This window comes from Rhinolophus hipposideros (assembly GCF_964194185.1).
Source record: "Rhinolophus hipposideros genome assembly, chromosome: 2".
In the NCBI taxonomy this organism is placed as follows: Eukaryota; Metazoa; Chordata; class Mammalia; order Chiroptera; family Rhinolophidae; genus Rhinolophus; species Rhinolophus hipposideros.
In genome coordinates, this window is record NC_138048.1 from 49,447,729 (window position 1) to 49,465,863 (window position 18,135).

Below are 18,135 nucleotides of genomic sequence, written 5' to 3' on the forward strand. Positions count from 1 at the left end.
CTGGGTTGTGGGTTTTACAGGGAGCAGGTGCCACACTAGTTAGGGTCCACCTGAAGCTCCTCTCTGGGAATGAGAGGCTCTGTATCCTCCACAGCAAGGCTGCCGGGGTGAGGGCCTGCCAGCCCCAGACGCCATCTCCCAGGGCCACGCCCTAGCCTCCCCCAAACCCCTTGGAGAACCAGGAGAGCGGCAGCTGGGGCAAGAACAGAGAAACCAAATGGGCCTCAGAGTTTTTACAATGGTACCTAAAATCAGTATTGATTAGCCACTGACCTGTCAGAATCAATATTTACACTAGGCACTGTGGTAGAAAGAAAAAGCTGGTTTTGCTTGAACCGTGAGAGCTCATAGGTCAAAGAAACATGCTCCAAGAAAGAAAGTAGTTTGGGGTTAATATAGCAAGGATCCTGGGTGAGGTGAGCGTGTGTGGGTGGACGCAGGGAAAGGAGCAAGGTCAGAAAGGACATCCTACTTCCGGGGACTAGATTGTGAAAAAGTCTCAACGGTCACAGAACATTAGAGAAGAGAGTTTTAGATTATCTAGGCTAACTCCTCCATTTATAACTGAGGCCAGAGAGGGTTAAGTTACTTCCCCACAGAGACAAAGCAAAATGATGGCATCACTGGCAGGCACACTTCAGGTTCCTGACTCCTGGTCCAGGGCCTAATTAGGACTAGACAAGATGTGGATGGGGACGGGCAAGGTTAGCTGGAACAAAGGGACTTCCTTAGGCGTGATTCCAGAAGTGGAATTAGCAACAGGCACGAATCTGAGTTCTTAGTTGTAAACTACAGAAACTGACGCTGGCTCTCATACATGGAGGAGGGATCTGTTAGAAAAATGGGGGTTGTGGGGAGCTCCCAAAATCCACAGGAAAGGTTGGAGGACCGGACTGGGAAAACAGGCATCAGTTGAGAGAAGCTGAGTGGTCAGCTCCCAGCCAAGGTCCCTGGACACCCACAGCCACCACCTAGAACACATCCTAAGTATCCGTGTTCCAGGTTCTAAGTCCAGGTAGAAGCCTCCCAGGCTGGGCGGCTCCGGGTCGGGGACCAGGTCTTATTCTCTACAGAATCTGTGGTACCTGGACTATTGTAGGCGTGCGACAAACATCTGCTATATTTCTGTTCACTTTCTTGGGATCTTCAGTCACACACTTCAAACTCTACACTGTGAGCTAGATAAGCTGACACGAAAGAGCAGCGGTATGCAGGGCATGTAATTCGTTTGTTTAAATTGAATGACATCTAACAAAAACGAAATGGAGATACTATTTTGCAGTTCAAATTAAAGTAACAAACACCTAGATCTGTTTGTAACAGGGCACACCCCTGCTGGACAAATCCAGCTTTCTCTTTCACTGATAAGGTATCAGCTTTGCAAACAAAATCCTTTCCAAGTGATAAGACTCAGAGGTTCAGTGCATTAGGTAACAATGAAAGCAAAACTTAACGTAGCATTTACTGTACGCCAGGAACTATTCTAAGCACTTTGTAAGTAACAGCTCATTTGCTCCACACAACCCTATGAGACAGATAATCGCCTCATCCCCATTTTATGGAACAGAAACCAAGGTGCAATGAGATTAAGAAATTTGCTCAAGGTCGTGGCATTTAGTGGGGCGCAGAGCTGGCATCTGAGCCTGGCACCTGGCACTAGAGCCCCTATTCTTAATCATTGGGCCTCCTCACCTCCTGTAAACAGCCATCATTGGCTGGTGGGAAGGGGGCGTGAGGTCGGGGTAACAAGGGAGAAAATGAGAGCTGCTACCACACAAATAAAAATTAAGATTTTCTCTATGTCACAACATACTATCAGCAACATTAAAAGATGGATGACAATCTAGGATAAAATGTTTGCAACAAAAACAAAGGACTAGGATAACTTACCTATAAAAAGCAAACAACCTGACAATAAATGGGCAGAGGCTATGCCTTGGATGGTTGGTTCACAGAAGACAGAAGACGACTAAACAAGTGGACACTGCCTAGCAACAATGAGAACCCAACAGTGCAACTTAAGAACAAGCTATTATCTTAAAAAGCTAACCCAACTGACATTTAAAAAGAAAGATAACATATAATGCTGGTGAGATTGTGGATGCTGGTGGATATACTTATACTCACCCGGGGAATATAAATTGGTACAATATTTCTGGAAAGCAATTTGTCAAAAAGATTCTGAATAAAATGTCTATCTCTTTTCCTAGTAATCCTACCTTTAGAGATGTATGATTGGGAAACAATCAGAGATGCAGCCCCAAATTTATATATAAAAATGTAATCACATTATTTTTAACAAAAGAAATAGGAAAATAATCCAGTTAAAGAGAAATAGAAAAAACATCCTCATCTAACAGTGAGAATTGGTTAAGTACAATGGAATATCAGGCAGTTATATGAGTGCATACTTACAAGGTAAACAATGACAGGAATTTAATAATATAAAATTTTTAAACTAAGAATAAGTTTTATTATGGAAAATTTCAAACGTACAGGAAAGTAGAAAGAAAAATAAAACGAGCACCTCAAATACTCATCACCTAAATCCAGTAATTAGTATGTTGCCATATTTATATCATTGTGTTGGTGTGTTGGTGTATGTGTTTGCAGAACCATTTCAAAGTAATCATGATATAACTTTAATGGCAAGAATCAGGATATATTCATTCACTCAATTAAAATATATTTATTGAACATCTTAACCACGTGACAAGCTAGGTGCTAGGGACACTGAAGTGAACAGTTACGTGTGTGCGTGTTGAATGTGGTAACATGGGTTGGGAAGGAATGGAGTTTTTAAATCCTGCAGAGCTACCTAGGATGGTCCCCCAGAGGGGACACTGCTCCCTCTGCCCTCCCCCACTGCCACTGAAGTGAGGTGACAGACACACTCTGTGCCAACAGCACCAGCGGTGGGGGCAGGGATCATGAGGGTCCCACCCTGCTGTAAATCCAGGGGCACTGCTACTTTCTTGCTGTGAGCCGGGCAAGGTACGGCAACTCTCTTGGCCTTGGTCTCCTTTTCTGTAAAATGGGAATGATAATATCAACCTTGCAAGGTTGAAGGGAGGATTTGAATGAGAGTGTATGCAAAACACATACTACAGCGCAAAAGTGATTCAGTAAGGGGTAGCTGTCAACATCATCACCCAGCTCCCAAAGGAAAACCAGTGTCCCCACCCTTTTCACCAAGGATAGCAAGACGCCCAGGCCAGCCGATTATCTTCACGGCAAGGGTAGGAGAGCGGGATTGCTGCAGAAGAGCAGTAGGAGGCAGATGGCAGAATTCCGCAAAAAGTGGGGAAGGACTGGACTGTTCTCGCAGCCCCGTTTCATGGGCAGAGAGTGTGCCCCTGACAGCATGCTGGGCACTAATCTCACTCGGTTTCCACAGTCTTTGCAAGGCAGTTCTGACTATGCTCCTTGTACAAAGGAGGACACGGGCTCAGAAAGCCAACTGCACTTGTCTGACGTCACACAGCTAAGAGGTGGACACCAAACTGAAGTCTGACTGCAGTCATACCCTGCGCATTTCCGGAAGGGCCCCAGGACCCGGGTGAGCCATTTCATGCTATTCCCAGTAAAAAGGATGAAATAGGCAGAGGCTATTACAGAGAGGAGTATTAAGAGTTGCAGAGAGAAAAAGGGGTTGGGGGAAGGGAACGGGCCACCTCCCTACTCTCAGGCCTGGTTTTGGAAGACACCAGGCTCTTCTGCCTCTGCTTTCTGGGGAGCCGGAAACTACGAGTGGTGACATCAGGCTCATGACTCTCTTTACAAATCCTCTTGATCCAAGATCTTCTGGGGTCCACTTAAAACCTCCCGAAGACCTCCCGAAGAGACTGTCATCAAAAGGAACGTCCTTGGTCTCAAGAACACAGAAGACAGAAGTCATCCAGCACTAGGGGAGATCTGGCATTATGGTTAGAAACAGAACAAACAGGCAAGTCGATACAGCCAGAAGACATCCAGTCTCCTGCGAGATGGCTGCGGGGGGCAGATACTTAACCATCACGCAATCAGGACCAGAGCCCCGTCCCAGGAGGGCCAGACACACCAAACAGCTCCGCTCAGCCCATCACCCCACCCACTGCCATCAGCAGAATAAACAGATTCCGTCCACAATGCCAATTAATAGTTACTGACATATTTGGAATACTCTATCAAGAAAAAAAAAATCAAACCATCCTTGTTCCCTTCTAATCCCCCTTCCAGCCTGGTGACCACATTCCCATCGAGAAGACCAGAGGCCTGAGTAACTTCTGCAGTATTTTCTCAGCAGCTGAGCAGTGCTCAGTGGCTGGAATTAAACATACCAACTGGGTTTTGTTCAATACCAGTTACACCCAGATCAAAGGACAGAAAAGTAAGAAGAGAGAAAAACGGAGGAGTGGGGTCAAAAAGGACAGTGGTCTGAGAGCTGGAAGCAGCCCCCTCCCACCCCAACACACACACACATACACACACAATACTTGGGGCAAAGCTCACGTCCAAATACATTTATTGAACATCTTACTTGTTTCCACAAATAACAGAATATATTGATCATTCAAAGCAGCACTGAGTTAATTTGACTTTAATTTGATCAAAAGCACTTTAAATTGTCTCTTGAACCCAGAAAGAAACACTTTCAACTGTGCCAAAACGGAGTGCAACTGTGGGGCAAAAAGACTCAGAAAAAAAAGTTAAAAATCAGGGATCAAGTTGTGGCAGAACAAGTTTATGGAAACCAGCTGTCGTCCCGTTCCCTCCCCAAAGTGCATACGTTTGAAACGATCGCAGTCTTGAAGCACCTGATCGGGCAGCAGAGCATCCTGGACAGACCCTGCCTTCCCTACAGGAAAGGGCTCCTGGCAGGCTCCACACTGGAAGCCTAGCTGTCGGCAGTGAGCGACCAGCCACAGCACACATCAGAGGCAGTAAAACCACTCAGATGCAAATGCCCCAGGCAATGACTTCTCTGCCATCCACCCCTTAATCCTCTACTGTGCATTCAAATCCTGACAATTTCCCTAATTGCTCCTAATCCCTAAGCAGGCCGCTCCTCAGCTGTGGGCTGTGCCAGGCTGATGTGCTGTGACCCACGGGACACACAGTGGTGCAGGGCCAGACACTGGAGAACGGACCATGCCTTACCTGGCCTCTTCCCCTGGGCAGAACTCACATGAGTTGGGTCGCTGGGGCAGCCACGCTTTACCACTGCACTGCACAGATTCCTGTCCAAGGTCCGGCCGAGAAAGAAGAAAGGGAAGGAGAGACAGGGAGGCCACAGAGCCCAGGGCCTGACTGAAAAAGTTAAGGGGCGTTTGACTTTGCTCGCAGATGTTGCAACTTGCCTTCCGCTGGGCAGCCAGCTTCACCGGGTCAGGCAGATCTGTTGTTTTAATCCGCCCAGCTGGGGTGACCTTTGAAACCCCTGGCTGCCAGCTGCGGAGGCTCTCAATGGAGTCCCGGGGAAACCAGGGGTGGAAGCTTATGGGTTTCTACAGCGCTGCAGATTCCAATCTGAGTGTGGAGTAAAGGGAAAACGCTGTCAAGGAGAGAGCTGAGACTTTGGAGGGGCTGGGCACCCCCCCACATCTGGCCTGGAACCCCACCTTACCCCTTGGCACATACGACCTAGGATTACCACGCGGGGCTCGTGGGACATTTGTCTCCAGAGACCAAGCTTCTTCCTCCTTAAACTGAGGAAGCCCCATTTATGATCCCTGAATGGGAGGCATGCCCAGAGAGCAGATGGATGGGGGAACTCCAGGACGCAATTGTTTTTAGGGAATCTGGGCTGAGCTCTAAACCAGCCCGACAGACTGTGTTCCCATCATGCACAGGCTCGAAAGGCCCTGCTCCCGACCCCCGGGGAGCTCCAGGAATAGTCCCTGGTGCATACCTCTAAAAGGTGGTGGCACGGTGATGCCCAGCACCTTTCCTCCAAGGGACAGAAGGATGTCCATAGTTCCAGCGGACTCTCTCACCCTGTGCAACTCACACCTTGGGACAGGGCACACCTCGAGAACCGTGGCTTTAGCCTATGTCCCTCCTCTCCCCGTCACACCATCTGCTCTCACTTCTGTCCTCCTTAAGATATACGTGGACAGAGAAAAGTGGTTTTCTAGGAGTAATGGTATGCAGCTTTGAGGGACAGGTAGGGCAGTGGGTGAATCAATACATAATTTGATTCCACCTTTTCTTCTAAAGGGAATGGTTGAACAAATGTGGACCAGAGAGCTTTGAAGCCTGAGACAGACACTGATGAAGAGAACACCTTTAAGTCAATCAAATCCTTGGCCAAAACATAATATACACCCCAGATTCTGGAAGAACTTGCAGGTGATACATATTCTGAATATTTCAATGGCGAATAAGAGAAGAAATAAATCCAAAAAAATCAATGGTGTTCATCACTCGGAATGGAGACGAACAGAATCTGTCTTCCTAGACGGTGGTCCCTGGTAGTGGGCAACAGGACTGCAAAGTCATGTGAGATTGGAAGGAACTAAGGACAATTATTTGGACAAAATCTCGGAAGGTGCACTTATCAAACCTGTGGGCTACACTAAGCAAGTAGGAATAGCTAATATATTGGATGCTAAATACCCCCCTGAAAGATCAGCAAAAGGGACCACAGCCTGAGAGGGTGTTTAAAAGAACAATTTTAAAATGCCTATACTTCAGCTCAAAAACAAAAACTAAACAACTACCCAAGTACAAAACGGCTGACTGGAAACACTCATCAGGGACTTCTGGCCCCATGGAAGTTAGGCCACGTCCCTTGCCAGGGGCACACACCGAATCCCTTCAGTGGTGTTTGTCCCACACATCGTAGCTGGCAGCCATGGAGTTGTGTGGTTGTATGATTAACTTTTGTTTCCCCCACTGGAACGCAAGCCCTAGCAGGTTACAGGTCCTATGTGTTTCGTTCACTGCTATGTCCCCAATGCCTCAAATACTGAGGAGCACATAGTAAGTTCTCAAAAGATAACTTGTGGAATATATGAATGAACAGACATTTGGGCTGGAAAAAAAATCACTTCCAAACTATGACACCACTTAATTTTGTTGGCTAGGGAATCTCATGAATGTTAGAGAGAGGACGTAGGGAAAGCAGTAGGGGAACAAGTCTCAGTAATAAAATATCTACCCCTCTGGGGCCTGTAGGGATTTGGTTGTAGACACATGGTGCCAGTCTAGCCCTAAACCTGCCATGTAACTCACACATCCTTTCTACGCTTTACTTCTCAGTCGTCCCATGTGTGAGACAGGCATAATGGTGCTCTACCCTGAGTACCCGCTCTGGTTTCCTTCTGACAACTCTACCCAGGTCCCTGGGTTCCCACGTAACATCATGCAAAGGCAGCCCGCTCTGTCCCCACAGCTGAGTTCTTGCCTCAGCACCCAGCAGCCTCTCCCTCCCCATGGCTTTCTGGGCCTTTCCTCTTGGAAAACACATTAAAGGAGGGGCTGGGCTTCTGCAGGCAGAGGAGCTGCCCCGTCAGCACAGCAGCAGACCACGGGTGGGAGGAGGACATCTGCTCAGCAACACAATCCTGAGTGCCCACATCTTTGGCAGAAAGTTATTTTTACATTGTCTCAAAAGGGACACACACACACACGCACACACACACACACACACACACGGATCGAATCAAACAAATACACCCAACCACACACACAGTGTGAACGAGTGCGGCCTGGTCTCCTGAAGCTGCTCTCTTCCTGTTGGGATTCTTGTTTAATTTGGGATGTAATGAGAACAGGCTGAGAGAAGCTTCCTGCAATAAAAGTCACAGGCAAAATGAAATCAAAGCCAGGAACCCCGATGATAACTAAATTATCAAAATGCACATTCCTATCACAATCTAGCAACAATCCTGAAGTCCGCTCATTTTATTATCAGGTATCATCCCTGCAGAAGGAAGTTTGGGGTCACATGTGTGTTTATCCACCTCCCCTTCTCCACCACCAGGTCTCCTCCCTCCAGTCTGATAAGCCATACCAATGAAATCCCACGAGATGAGGAGATAGGGGCAGCCCCACAACCTCACTTCATAGGTACCTGGGAAATCAACTCAGCAATGGGAACAGTGCTCGTGGCTCACACCCCCACGATGCCCCGCAGCGGGGTACAGACCGCTCTGCAGTCAGACACTGCATTTCCCCACCGCTAACCATGTGGCCTGAGGGAAGCGACAATCGCTGAAAGCCTTAGCTTACTCATCTGTAAAATGGGACCAGTATCATCCCACCTCATGCCCATCTGCAGGGTTGCTATGAGGGTCAGCAGGGTGAATGGAAAGCCTCAGTCCACTCAATGGCACAGAAGAAGCGCTCAATACATGCGGCTATTATTGTTCACACTGCTGTTGTGTTAGGATTTCTGTCCGCTCGGAGGATAAAGGCAGCCTTGGCCAAGGAGGGGCCGGCACGGGAGAAATCGGGAGGCAGCACCAGAGGGGAAAGCAGTACAGAAGAGTCAGCGATTCCAGTGCTTACTATGGCTGCCCCGCAACCGGCTGTGTGACCTGAAGGAAGTCCCTTCCCTTCTCTAGTCTTTCCCACATGGTCTGAAGGACCTCTCCGGACCCTTCCTGCCCTTGCGCACCTGTGTCTCCGGGACTGCTGCCAGCTCTCCTTAGCACACCTGGGCAGGTAGGAAAGGTCCCAGCAGAAGGAGCCACGCCCAGAGCAGGAATGAGACACTGCAAGACACCAGGTAGGAGGCAAAGCCCTCCTTACCACAGACTTCTGTTTTGGGCCCACCATGCAAGGCTTCAAGGCCTGAGAGCCAAACCCGGCAGGCGCACCTGGTCCTCACGGAACACCTGCAGGATATCAGCACAGGCCAGGACGATGCTGAAGCCTAGGCCAGTGCTGGTAAAAGGCACCTACCTAGGCAGTAATTTCAGCTGCTCGGCCTCTGGCCAGCTGCCAGGTCTGTCTAGAGAGGGGCTGGGGCTGAAAGAGCTGAGGGGAAACTCTAGGGGGAAAAAAGGAGAAAAAGACACAACCAATAATTGTTACTGTTTAGTGAGCACTTACTGTGTGCCAGGCATTGGAGTAAGTACTTAAGATGTACCTTAGCAGAGCGACAAACATTAATAGCAAAATTAATGGAGTATCATTCAGTAAATGGAATATATTCCTTTTCTTTCTATTACTTATTCTTCCCCTCCCTCCCCCAATTCAGCCCACATTTAGTCATGTGAGTTATTTAGAAACATGAGTCTCGAGTAGGGGGCAGCAGGCGGGAAGGCTAGCGGGTGGGTTTGGGCAGCCCACAGGGTATGGTGCTATTGATGTGGGAGTGTCAGAGGGCTGAGGAAAGATGGAGAAAGGGGAGGGAGTAAAGAGAAGGGTCACCAGTGTGCTCCGCCCCTCTTCTCCTAGTCTTTGGAGAAACCCAGGACAGCTATGAAAAAGAAGGACCAGGGAGGAAGTGAACCTCCTGCTCAGCGGATTATACCCCGCCCTGACGGGGGCTCTGAACAGCTTCTCTAGCTCGAGACTGGAATGTCCCATCTCTGCTTGAGTCCCCTGAAGCACACTCCGCCCCTCAGTTTTTTGGGGGAAAGCTGGCCCTATGTTGATGAATGGAAGTGACAGGCCCAGAGACCCTTCGAGTCTGAGAAGGTGGATGCAGGTGAACTGTGAGCAAAGCTCTCGCAGGCCTGGCTGCTCAGCGTGGCCCCTGCTCCTCTCCATGTGGTTTAGGGGAGATGACGCCAGCTTCCCATGTTCTGTTTCTCCCGGGAAAACATTAGCTCTGTGCTGGACTAACACCTGGATGACTGGAGGAGAGAACGAGGAGGATACTTCCGTGGGAGCCCTGCCTTTCCCCGCGAGAGCCTCAGGCATCTGGCTGGAACAGTGCCTTCCACAGAGAGGAGGAGCGGAAGCACTGTGGACGGACGAGAGGGGCTGCGGAGATGTGCGCGCCCCCAGGAACCAAGGCTGAGTGTGCACTGTCTCAGCCACAAGTGCCCCCAGCTCCTGTGGGGCCTCCTGGGGCCTGAGGCAGCGGCCAGCACCCATCTGGCTCTAGCATGTCCACGGCTCACTCGCTCGAGCTTCCCTTACGGAGAAGCCTGGAGCTACTTTTGCAAATCCCCCCTCCTGTGACACAGCACAGGAAAAGGGGGCACAGCCAACCGGATTCACCAACTCCTACAGGCTCCCGGATGTGAAATTTGAGTTTGTAGTTGTTTTCTAACTACTCCCACCAACACAATCTGTCTCCTCTGGCAAAAGCCAAAGGCCTGGCAAACATAGATTTCTAGTTTTCCTTCCACTCTTGGTTATTAGCACTGAGACAGGAGGGCAGGTACACAGAGAAGGGCAATGAAGAGGGAGCCGACACTGGGTGTCTCCAACATGCTGGAAAAGGCAGGGTCCTAAATCCAGGTGGTTTTTCACATGCAATTTTCCCAGGTGGGGTTTGCCCATGCAATTTCCAGGTTGGCCACCTGAGCTAGGGAGAGAGAGAGGACCAATCCCCACTCTAGGGTCAAGCCCAGAATTGTATCAAGAACACAGCTGGGGTAACCACCAATCCTACCTAGGACACTCGTGGCAATACATTGACAATCTAAGAATAAACTAGGTGGCAATGGCGAGCCGGTGGCCTTCAGTGAGAGATCTTATCACAGGCTTTGCAGTCAGATGTGCATGGATGTGAACCTGCCTCTGCCACTTAGTAGCCGGATGACCTTGGGTGATTTACTTAATCTCTTTAAACCTTAGTTTTCCCATCTGTAAATCTGCTTTGTAAGGCTCTGTGGAGATTAGAGGCAACTTCAAATATCTAACACAAAGTAGATACTCAGAATACCCAATACATTGTAATTGTAACATGCCATTTCTAACCACCCCTGGCATGTAGCAAGCACTCAACACATGGTAACTCTGATAACAGTCAATTATGATGAAGGATCAGAGTTACCACATTTCACTTAGAGGTCCTAGTTTATTTAAATATTGCTGCAAATATTGCCCTATCTATCACGAAGAGGAGATTACTAATTCACGTTCCTATGTTGACTTCTTTTTATCAGTTACTTGACATTAGACAATATGCATTGCTCTCACCCTCCCAAATGCTGGCTTAGTGTTAGCACAGTGGAATATGGCTGGATCACAGAATGTGGGGTCTGGAAGGGGACCAAAATCACCTATATTTAGTTACTATACGGATGAGGAAATGGATGCAGAGTGGACCTATGTATCCTCAAAGATGGTGGCAGGGAATCTCTGAAGCCTGCAAGGCACAAGGAAAGGGCCAGGACCGTCTAAGCAGTTGAGCCCTGCTATAGAGAGCTGAGTTGGGGTGGGGTGGGGAGCTGGAGCTGCGTGTCTAAGAGCAAGGGAACTTGTCTGGGGAAGGGATGGGCCGGGAGGAGTTCTGAGCGATAGACATCAAACTGACTGAGACGAGGTTACGGATGGCCTGCAGTAGAACGGTGTTCTTAGAGAATGCCACCGAAAGGTTTTTTATTTAAAATTAACATCGAGCTACTGACAACTTATGAAATGTTTTCCGAATCAAAATTGCACTTCAACTTCATGACATATTGAGATGTATGGGAAATCTGAGGCTCAGGGACCAAGTGACTTGCCTGAAGTCACATAGCTAATGAAGTAGAACTAGAATCCAGTCTTTCTTACTCCAAATCCTGGCTCAATTTGACAACATACTCAGGAGCAATTTAGCAAGATATGTTAAATCTTATAATAAATACCATGCCCAACAGGAAACTTCCAGCATAACAATTGTGTTGATATTCTCTTAGATTTTCCTGGAAGGATAACTGATGGGTACAAATTTGACTAATGTAGTCAATTCCTATCCCAGGGAAAGCCCCTTATTTGTCCTAAACAAATGGATGACTTCATTTCCATCGCTCATGCCTGGGAGGGAGACCGTGCGTACTGGGTAATCTCCAGCAAATGTATGCAGGGTCTACACCCCCATCAATAGACCTAATGCTCCCCACACATAGAGATGCTCTCTCTTCCATTCACAGGCCACAGATCGCTGTGTTCTCCCCCTGAAGCTCGCTGCTCTTCTCCAGGCTCCCCTTGAGTCTCCTTCCATGGGCACAGGCCCAGACCTCTGCCTTGGGTGCTGTATCAGAACTGCCGGGAGGATGCCCTGGCTGTGTGACAAGCCCTGTGTTTCCACATGCAGTTCACCCCTTGCCCTCACCTGTCCTCCCATGATATCAGGATCAGGGCCCATTCCCAGGACAGCCTCCAGCTGTGGATGATAAACAATGGCTTAATGTTTCCTGGAACTTACTTGGGGTGGTGGAGGGCTGCCAATCCAACCCAGCCAGGTTTAGCAGCCCAAGGGCCAAAAGTCAGGCCCAGACACAGTCCCGCTCCTCCTCCAGACTTCTTCATTCTTCACTCCCAGGGGCTGCGTCATCTCCCTCCCTTTTTCTGGTTGCACCCCCACCTAGCACTGCCTAGTGCCACCAGGGGCCGGGGCCCCGGGGAGCCTGCCTCTCCGAGCTTCCTTCAGGATTCTTGGGCGCTACTGTCAGGTCCTTTGCAGAGGAGACTCACTCACCCTAGGAACCTGGAATGTCACGGCTGAGAGGGCCCTTAGAAATGACGCGATCCCACCTGTACCCCACAGAGGTACAGCTAGGTGCCCCTTTGGGGACACTTGAGGCCACCTCATCCTGGAACATCAACTATACGCAAAGATTCGGGGGAGGAATTTTTATATTAAAACCAATGCGCTCACAGTCTTGTGTAAAATGACAACCATAAGTAGGTTTTACCAATAACTATGGGATGTCAAGGGAATGCAATGCTTTCTGCAAGCTGCTTCACGCCAAGCCCCAAGCTCCTGCCCCCAGAGCACATGTCCTTTCTCCACTTTCCTTTTGGATGGTGAAGTCAGAGAAGCACTGGTTCTAGCCAACCCTCCTGTTTCACAGAAAGGAAACCTCAGGCACAGACGAATGAAATGACTGTGAACCACAGTATCTACTGTTACTAATAACAATAACCCATTTGCTGAATGCTTCCTAGGGGCCAGAACTGTACTGAGGGTCTTTCACAGCAACTGTATAAGATAGGCATTATTTTCACTTTAAAGATGAAGCTGAACAATACATCCAAGGTCACAGAGCTAACAATAACAGCTACGTCTTACCAGGTGGCTTTGAACCCAGGTGTCTGACTCCAATCTTCAGTCCCTTGGTAATAAGGTTACACTGTTCAAGGTGCCACAGGGAGGAGCTGCGAGTGGGTGAGTCCAAGATCCTGGTGTCTTACGCTGGCTCTGCCACTAGATAACACTCAGCCACAGAATACAAGGGGATCTTCATCTCAGCTCACCTTCTCCATCTATAGATAAGAACACCGACGCCCAGAGAGACGGGCCTGGCTAAAGGCTAGAGGGACAGAATCTGCTAACAGTGGGTTAGTGGGTCCTGGGGAAGTGTCCTAACCTCTCTGGGGTTAGGAAACCTCTAACGTCCCCCCTGGATGTATCAGTTTACAATCTCATGTGTACATCCACTCAGCCTCTGGGAGCCCAAGCACCTTCCGAGGTCCTCATACACTTTGGTCTGTAGATGGCAGCTCAGACAAGCTACCTGGAACCTCTCACCAGGTAGCTAGATGGGGCATGCTAGGAAAACTCATGCTAGGAAAACCAGTCGCTTCTGGTTCTGAAGTGATTGGCTAGTCTGCTAGAAATTAGCTAAGCCTTGTGTACCAGGAAGCACAACGTATACAATAGTAGCCAAAAGCCACAGCTACCAAGCATACCCATCCCTCTTAGCAAGGAAATTCCAGAAGTTCATTCATTCTGTGGTTTGCATCTACACAAATCTTCCAGATTCCAACTTCCTAGGCCACTGATGTTTGTCTAAAAGGCCTATTCCACGGACAAAAGGATGCTGAGAAGATACAATGCCCTTTTGACTACTTAGAATATTTGCATTATCTTAGATTCCCATATTGATCACGTAGGCCAATCAAGTTAGGTTTATCAAGTTTGTCGTCCCCGCAGAGCAGGAAGAACTCAGCCTAAGGACCAGAATGCAGTCTGTCCACATATCCATCCCTGTGTGTTTACTGAGCGCCTGCAAGGACCCTGCAAGCACAAATAAGGGGAGAGGGTAAGGTGGGGGCCACCACAACCTCCCAATAGAATGACATAAGCGCTACAGGAAGAATGAGGCACAACCCTTAATTCTGGACCTCGCTCTGCCGGTGGTCTCCATCTGCTCCTGTGAGCTCCCTCCTTCACCCGCTACTGCCCTCACACACCGTCCCCTGCTTTTCTTTCCCAGCTGAAGTGGCCAGTCTCTGGGTGAAGAGTTCCATCTGCAGCTCCACAGGTGGATGCGGCACCTGGGGTCTGGTGTTTGGGGAGTGTGGGCCTCTCTGGCCCCAATATGAGGCTTGGGTTGACAGTACATCAGCTGGAACACAGTGAAGTGTGACTGACCCTCCAGAGAGAGAAACCGTGCTCAGAGGTGTCAGTTCAACTGATTCCCAGTGGGAAAGAGAGGGCACGTGTCCCTCCCAACCCTCTCTCAGAAAAGGGGGGCACTGGCACACAGCAGCAAAGACTTCCCCCACAGGAGGCTCCATCAGCCACGGGAGAGGAAATGCAGGCCAGCAGGAAGATCAGTGGGCCACCCCCAAGTAGGAGCTGGGCTCACAACTGGCCAGGGGAGTTTCCCCCTTGAGGATAGGGGACTTAGAATCTTCTTGCAGAGGCCAGATTACAAAAGAACAGAACCCCAGGGGCCAGGGAAGTGAGGTTGAAAAGCAAAGCCATCGCAGGGCACTGGCCTGTTCATGGGCCCTTCAGCCCTTCATTGTTGTTCCCCTCCTGAGCCTGGCAATTCTGCACCCGGCTCAGGACACTCAGCCAACACAAAGGCAGCAGTCTCTCTCCCGGCATTCAGCCCAGAGGGCAGCGTGGTCCCAGCCCTGACTGGATGTTAAATGTCTGCTCTCCCCCACAGTAACTAGATGGGCCCAGTAACTGAAGGGAAGTGTGTTGTTCCCTGTTCCCACCATCACTGCAAAGCTCTGAAACGGCCATTCTCGTTGTCAGAACATCTCCTAGGCGATGTAGGTAAGCCTCTGTCCAGTGGCACAGCGGCCAGCCAGCTAGGCCTCTCCAGGTGTGGGTGATTTGACCCAAAAGAGTACCGAATGTGCTTATCTACACCAAGTACATCTATTACATTAACAATGCGCTTCTAATTACTAACTCCTATTTCTCACAGTCACAGAACATTGAACAAAATGCTGTCATCTGGAGCTTTTATTATTAATGTTTAACGTCATGAATCAGTTTTTCCTTTACTCTGGTGTTTTAGTCATCACCAGATATAGGACTTTTCTTAGAGAAAGCCTGGGACCTCCCAGAGTCCAGGGTCTGATGTGGGGAGATTTAGGACATTATAGTGAAGAAGTCTTGCCCTCAGCGCTGCTCCCCCATACCTACTAGTCAGGGCTGGGTTCCGTCTCCCTCATGGCCTTGTCCCTCTCGGTTTCTGGATCCAGGTGAAAAACTGGACCTCACTACTGACAGCACCTGTCCCCATGGCGACTCAAATGAAATGAGGGAAAGGTCAGAACTGTCTTGCTTACATTGTTCAGTTTAAGCCTTCACAATGGTACTTTCTCCCCCATGAAAAGGTGCACTTGCCCCAGCGAACCACCGTAGGAAACTGCGATTTGGCCTACGTGCATACTTGTTCACGTATCCTCCCTCGGCTACCAGGTTCCTGGCAAGCCTATGTATGGCCTGGCCTCCAACGCAGAGAGCCGTCTCTCTTACGTGAGGCAATGCTTTTCCCTTTATGTTTTAACTACAGAGTTAAAATAGTATCCAGGGGCCAGAAGGCAATTTCTTGCTAAAGTCCAGGAAAAGCTGAAGAGATCTTGCTCTCATACTCTCCACCTATGTCCATCAACCAAACAACAGGGCAAAACAACTACAAAATGTCTAGTTGTCCCTTCACTGCGGCAATCCCGGAAGCACTTACCGGTTTGCTCAGGTGTAGAGTGGATTGCCTTTGCTCTGCTTCTCTGCTGACTGAAACCCCCTCTGAGCTAAGACTGTAAGGTGACACTGCCTGAAGGAGGTCGTGTGCCTCCTCTCTCTCGGCCCCATGAGGTCTAGGCAGGTGTCTTGGGGCACGCAGGGTCAGACCAATGCTCCGTGGACACAGGACCGTGGGCCTCCTCCACAATCCCACCCCACTTTTCTTACAAGCTGAACTGGGCTCAGCTCCCAGGCTGATTCACACACGGTCAGCTTGGTGCTCTGCTCAGTAACAGGGTTTCCAACAAGCCAGCCCTGACAGAGCCGAAAGAACAAAGGGCAGACACCAAGAAGTAAACAGAGCCCACCCAGGCCAAGCCCCCTATCTGCTTCGAGTTATCACCTTGTACCCTTTATTATGTAACTTATTTCTGCACTAGCCATGCATGGGCTTTTCTATTAAAAGTCAAGAACTTCTCTAGGGAGCAATGCTCCCAGGAACACAAATGGGGGAAGGCTCAGCTGGTAAATTACTCGTACTGCTTCTGCTCACTGAAAATGCTAATGGCTATGTACTAGACATGTGGGATCGGTGAGGAAGAAGGCAAGGGAAAGAGGTGTTCCTGGGTCAGAGTGAAATATGAATTCGAGCCACACACGGGGCAGCTTGGGAATAACCACCTTGATTATCCTGTAACTAATCAGGAAACAGAGCTATAGTCACATGTTACACCTGGGCCACTTCTCCCTCAGGCTGGGCCTACCTCAGCCTCGGGGAATCTCAATTCACCAGCTCTTAAGTGCTAGAGGCAAGCAGCAGAACAAATGTCCTCAACCTAGAATGTCCTCCTTCCTCCTCTTCAATAACTAGAGTGACCACATGACATATTATCCACGCCAGGACTCTTCTGAGAATGAAAGGCACTATTAATATTTACACTGGGACTGCCCAGAGGAGCCAGGACGTATATAAGGCCACCATTAGCATTTCCAGTCTCCCCAATGCTAGACATGAGATGTGACTTCAAAGATGTCTTCCTTGGCCACATTCACCCTATTCTGGCCAAGCTCGTACTTCAGTCCAGGGAACTGTTATTTTACACACTGGGTTATATTTGGACATGTTCTCATATGTGGCCTTGCCCCTTTCCTAAACAGTGTCTTGCTTGCTGATTCTTTGCATGAACTTTGAACTCACTCCAGTTTCCTGTTCTGTCCTATTTTGTCATTGTTCATAAACAATACCAGGGGTACCAAAAAAATGTACACAAGTGGACACTTTGGCCAACATTGCTTGAGCAGTAGTTTGCCGTTATCAGAAGTAACCACTTTGAGTAAAGTGGTCACCACTTTGAGCACCTCTTGTGATTGCAGAAGGCAAACGTGACTTGTATTCATCTTTTGTTATCGGTATATACTGAGTATTACAATTTTAATATAGTTTTCCTTTCTTAAAATATGTATACATTTTATGGCACCCTCTGTATTTGCTGAAAGTTTGATTGTGAGTAGGTCAAAAATGAGTATTTTTTCCTAACACAAATACTATCTTTTCTATATTTTTTCTAGTTTTTTTCTATATGTATACTTTTTAAAAACAAAATTATATATACACATTATCTTTATTTTCATACTTTTCTTCAAGCTAAATCACAAAGTTTTCCTAGTCGTGGTACATTCTTCATAAGTCTCATTTTTAATGACTATAATATTCATTCAAGTGGATGAATCATAATTTACTCAATTGTGCCTCTGTTATTTACTATTTAGGTGGCTTCCAATTCCACTAAAACAACATCATAAGTTACAGTTTCATGAGCAAGGTTGGACAAGTAAGTTCGCGAACTCATCCTAGAAAAAGTGCTACATGCCTCATTGCTGAATATCACTACGGTCACCTTCGAAGTCCTCCCCTTGGGGAGCTATGCACCGACGCCAGCGCCTAGTCCACCCTTCAAAGTAATTTTGGAACTCTTTTTCTGGAATGGCCATTAGAGCTGTCGTCCTATTACCCTTGATGTCCTGAATGTCATCAAAATGTCTTCCTTGCAATATTTCCTTTCACTTCCCGTAAAGAAAGAGGTCATTGGGGTGATCAGGTGAGGAGGGCG

The 18,135-nt window shown here is 48.5% G+C and overlaps 1 protein-coding gene across 2 annotated transcripts in view; it reads right to left on the reverse strand.

Moving 5' to 3' along the window:
• MYLK (myosin light chain kinase) overlaps window positions 1-18,135 on the reverse strand; it is a 238,424-nt gene that overhangs the window by 170,468 nt on the left and 49,821 nt on the right. Inside the window, exon 1 of one of the 2 annotated variants that reach the window (XM_081066713.1) lies at window positions 5,140-5,361. The exons of the other annotated variant lie outside the window; for it this stretch is intronic. The gene's annotated coding sequence lies outside the window, so the exon portion shown is untranslated. Of the gene's footprint in view, window positions 1-5,139; window positions 5,362-18,135 lie in introns of those variants that run through there. 2 annotated transcript variants of the gene reach the window in all.